Source organism: Primulina tabacum, chromosome 3 (assembly GCF_025594145.1).
Source record: "Primulina tabacum isolate GXHZ01 chromosome 3, ASM2559414v2, whole genome shotgun sequence".
In the NCBI taxonomy this organism is placed as follows: domain Eukaryota; kingdom Viridiplantae; phylum Streptophyta; class Magnoliopsida; order Lamiales; family Gesneriaceae; genus Primulina; species Primulina tabacum.
The window spans coordinates 31709611-31715074 of NC_134552.1; the positions used below are offsets into that span (position 1 = coordinate 31709611).

Sequence of the window (5464 nt, forward strand, 5' to 3'; positions counted from 1 at the left end):
TTTTTATGTTCAAACTCAGTTTTAATACGTTGGATATATTTTGAAGTTGTTGTTTGAAAACAATATTTGCTTCCGCTGTTATTTTAAAGTTAAAATTATTTACATGTTTATTTTATAAATGAGGCAAGATAATTATTTATTTAGAAAATTTTTAATAATTCCGCTAAAATATGAATACGAAATACGGGCCTTTACAGTTATAGACTGGATGTTAGTTATTGCGCACTGTTGTTGACTGATTTTCAGTTATATCTACAAAGTAAACTAAGTTTTATTTATTTTCAGTTCACATGGACTGTTATCGACTGATTTTCACTTCATGTCAACTAGTTTTCATTTCATGTAAACTGATCTCGACTATTTTCAGTTTAGTCTACGTAATATTTTATCATTAGTAATTAATATGAGTTATTATAGGGTGTGTTTGGTTGGGTGGATTAAACAAGGTTAGATAAATAATCAAACATTTATATAATGTTTGGTTAAAATTTTAAGATACTTTAATAATCACTTTGAACCGCTTTAAAACCCAATTTTATAGATAATTATTTGATTATTAATCTAATAAAACAAGTGAGATAGGCTATCAACACTCATCAAATTACATTTTTATGCTCTTGTTTCTTATTCCAAAACCCTGCTCACTTTGGACGTCAAAGCGGCAGCTGAATCTCAATTACAGGTATCTCTCGCTCTCACCTCAATCGATTCTTCATCTTGGTTTTCACCTCAATCGATTATTCAATTACAGGTAATAATCATAAGTTTGTTGCCAAAAACTGAGGTTTGTTCTTGCTTCCCATGTTTAGAGATCTGTTATTGAAATCTTGTGTTTTGGTTGTTTCAACATCATAAAGAATCTGTTGCCAAAAGCTTATGTTTTTCGGATACTTGTTTTGCGATGTATGTATAGTATTTTTGGGGATTATTATTTTTCAAAATAGAAAATTATTATTAATTGTTTGTGGTTATGATAAATACCCAATTCTGCGAGTGACACTTGTGGTTGTTGCATTGCAACAAAATGCAGAGAAGGTGTAAGGGGTCGCTACCTCGTAGCAAACTTGGTAGTGGAAACCATTGATAATAGTGTGGGTTCAGATATAGTGCTGTCTTCTTTTTCGACATTGCTTGATTTTGCTTTTGTCTAGACCACTGGTCGGTTCATCGAGTTACAAGAGACCTGGTTTTGTTAAAATCTCCAAAGTTATACTCAGCCTCTTCTTCTCACCGCCACTTATGCCCCTCAAATGCCAGTTTCCGGTGAGTCGATCAGCACAGTCTTGAAATCCCATTTCAAGTATGGAATTTTCTATGATTTCATCCATGTCATGTTTTGCCGTGCTGGTTGGTAGTCTCAATGAGGCCGAGTATTTTATGGTTTCTCTTAATGTAAGTGTCCCCAAGAAAATGTCTTCTTGAGTTACGTAAGCCTGGCATTTCCATTAGAATTAAGTGTATCAGAATTTCAAGAAAAGAGGAGCAACATTCATCATTTTCCATAATTTAAACAATTGAAAAAACATATTGAATCGAACAAGGGTCCTTTGATTTTGGCCAGAAAATTGTGGGGGTGCATGGATCTCTTTCTATTGTTGAAATGACAAGTAAAGAATTATCATTATTTTTAAAAGTAATTTATAAATATTTACTGTGAGATTCTGATGTATATAAATATATTGGTTCATTCATTAATATAATTAAAATTGGTGGTGTGTTGTTCAATAACATTATGAGAATATAATTCAGGCTTGACCAGAATCAAGTCCCCATCCTTGCCCCACACTTACGTTCAACTCCTAAGTCCTAGGCTAATATGTTGGTTTGGTGACCAGCATACGACACTCCAATAGCTATCAATTTAACCAGCTGCTCTATAAGATTAAAAAAGATAACTCCAACGTACTAAATTTCAAGTTTTTTGGTACATGTGAACCACTGGTATATTTTTGATTCTTTTGTATTCGTGCTTCCCTATTCAAGCGGGCAGCACCTCCTCTAGTATGCTTTTACAATTTTGTTATTTGAATAAGGATATAAACTATGACCAATTTTTTCAAATTTTTTTTCATACAGTCAACGACATTGTCATGGACACCTCAGAAAATGAAGTTTCCCTTTATTATGCACTGGATGAATTCATTATGGACTGCATGATATTTTTAACTATGCTTATGCTTGTGTATAATGATATTGTAAAACGAGGTAATCGAAGAATTCGTAGAAGAACAATCAGGTATAACATGGGTGAGCGAATACCAGCACAAATTTCTCATTTACGCAGAATTGTTGAATTTGGAGACGTACAATGCATAGTTAACTTAAGAATGTCAAGAGATGCGTTTGCTCGACTTTGTTACTTGTTAGAAAATGTAGGTGGGGCTTGTTCATTCTAGGTATTCAAGGATTGATGAGAAGGTGGTGATGTTTTTATCAATTTTAGCTCATTACAAGAAGAACCGTATAATTGGACATGATTATATTAGATCAAGATACACGGAACATTTCCATGATGTACTGAGATGTGTACTTAGACTTCATCCAATTCTTATTTCACCTCCTTCACCTGTAACCGAAGATTGCTCAAGTGAGAAGTGGAAATTTTTCAAGGTAATATTTTATTATCTATTTAAATTTGTCAATAAAATATATTTTTATCACTATATTTCTTTTATATGAATAGGGTTGCTTGGGTGCACTTGATGGTACGTACTTTGGTGTCCAAGTACCAAATTTGTATAAGCCAAAATATAGAAATAGAAAAGGTGAAACATCAGTGAATGTTTTAGGAGCTTGTGACAGCGACATGAAATTTACTTATGTTTTAACTGGTTGGGAAGGTTCTGCAGCTGATAGTAGAGTTTTTCGTGATGTTATTAGTCGTCCTAATGGTTTGAAGGTTCCTAGAGGTACTTTTTAATAGATATCAAATGATAAAATGATAAATTTATATTTCTCAGTTATTTTCTTCTTTTTACAGGTTGTTATTATCTATGTGACTGTGGATATGCAAATGCTGAGGGTTTTTTGGCACACCATATAGAAAAGTCCGTTATCATTTGAATGAATGGGGACAAAGATCAATGACACCACAAAATTATAGAGAGTATTTTAATTTTAAGCATGCTTCAGCTCGTAATATTATAGAAAGAGCTTTTGGGTTATTGAAAAAGCGATGGGCAGTCCTTAGAAGCCCTTCGTTTTATGGTATCAAGACTCATAATCAAATGATCATGGCATGCTTTTTACTTCACAACTTTATACGGGGTGAGATGGCCATGGATCCGCTAGAGGATGAATTTGAAGAAACAATGGAAAATGATGAAGAAGGACCCGAGGAAACGATCGATAATGTTGAAACTTCGACATATTGGGATGATTGGATGGAAAATTTAGCAATGACAATGTACAACCAATCATCATATTGGGATGATTGGAGGGAAAATTTAGCAATGACAATGTACAACCAATCATTAGGATTTCCTTGAATTTTTCTTGCTTTCATGATATTTAAATTTGAATATTATGAGTTGTTAGACAACTCTATGTTTAAGACGTTTATAGTTATTATTTGAATTGTATTTTTGATATTTATTGGATAGTTTGTCTTTATAATTGTTATGCTTGTCTTATAGTTATGTTGGTAAATTCAAGTGTTCGAAGTGCATTTGTGCCATAATATTTCATTTTTTGCTGAGTTAAATGTGATATTTCTCTTTCATTATTATTAATGTGTGAACAGTTATGAAACCACCAAGCATCCAATCTGACAGTGTGAAAAGTAACAAAACAGACAAGACACGGCGAATATGGTCGGTTAAAGAAGAAGCAACATTGATCGACGCATTGAAAGTTGTTGTTAGAACTGGATGGAAATAAGAGAATGGATTTCGTAGTGGTTACTTAACTATTCTTGAAAATGAAATGCGGAAATCATTTCCAGAAACAGATATACGTGGAATTCCCCGTATCAACTCAAAAGTCCATGTATGGAAAAAAAACCATGGATCATTGGTTACTATGCTTACTCGAAGTGGGATAGGGTGGAATGATACCGACAAAATGATTGATGTAAAAGATGTTGATTGGAATGAATACGTGAAGGTAAGTTTTTACATTGTATATATTATTTTAACTTCTTTACATGTCATAAGTGTGCATATCTCTTCTTTTGGTAAATTTTTATATTGTATATATTATTTTAACTTCTTTACATGTCATAAGTGTGCATATCTCTTCTTTTGGTAAATTTTTACATTGTATATATTATTTTAACTTCTTTACATGTCATAAGTGTGCATATCTCTTCTTTTCTTTTCTTTATTTTGGTTTTATAGGCTGATCCAAATGCAAGGCTGATGAGACACAAGTCTTGGCCATTTTATCATGATTGGTGTGAAATTTTTGGTAAGGATAGAGCTACTGGTGAGCATGCACGAGGATTTCCTGACATGGTGGAGGAATTAAATGATAAGGAAAAGCAAAATGAAAATGATGTTGATATTGGTATTGACAAATTACTACATGATTCGTATGATGAAACAACATCGATGTCTAGAAGTAGTTGGGTCGTAATGAGAATGAGAAAAAGACAGCTTCTAAAAAACGTAAATCTTTTGATGTCGATCTTGATATTATTGTTGAGATGATGAATACATTTACAGATAAGGCTGATTCTAGATTGGAGAAAATTGCACAAAGGATTGGTTATGCACATGATGCGTCAAATGCAAGAAAAATGGTTTTTGAAGCTTTGGAGAACATTCCAGGATTCACTTTGGAGGAAAGAGTTGATGTAGCAAAGATGTTGTGAACAATACACATGAATTGGAGCTTTTCTTTAGCTTGCATGATGAGGCACGAGTTGTACTTATGAAGAAACTGTTGGGTTTATTTCATATTCTGAAAAAACTATTGTCGCATATTTCAGGTTTTTAGTTTCATTTTATTTCAGATTTTGAAGAAACCATTAAACTTTTCTTTAGCTTGCATGGTGAGGTACGATTGATGGTCGGTTGTGTTGACAGCTTAATGTTTAATAGCTGGGTGTTATTGTTTTCCTCTATGAATTAGGGGAAACTCTTGGATCTTTGCAGTTTATTAGTGAAACTCATATTATTAATTAGTGTTTGGTTTATTTGACATTTTTGTTTTGCTTTGACAAGTAGCTCATATGTAGTGTACCTTTTTTGCAACAGCCACCATTAAAGACCGATCATTGAAAACAATCTGCCAAAAATTTTTATGCGACTTCTTTTTTTACTTTATGACATTTCAATTATCCTAAAATTTTAAATATATATATATATATAAAGAATTTGCAATTCGGAACTCATTTTATACCATGTCAAATATTATTTTGTCGTTTATTAAAAATACGCAATCTACAAATATATTTCTAATAAATATAACAATAAAATTAATATTCAAAATATTATTACTATTTTAATTATTAATTAAATAC

The 5464-nt window shown here is 32.2% G+C and overlaps 1 pseudogene; it reads left to right on the forward strand.

The window, feature by feature from the left end:
* The first annotated feature begins 622 nt into the window (after window positions 1–622).
* Window positions 623–5060, forward strand: LOC142541054 (uncharacterized; annotated as a pseudogene).
* Window positions 5061–5464: the final 404 nt, after the last annotated feature.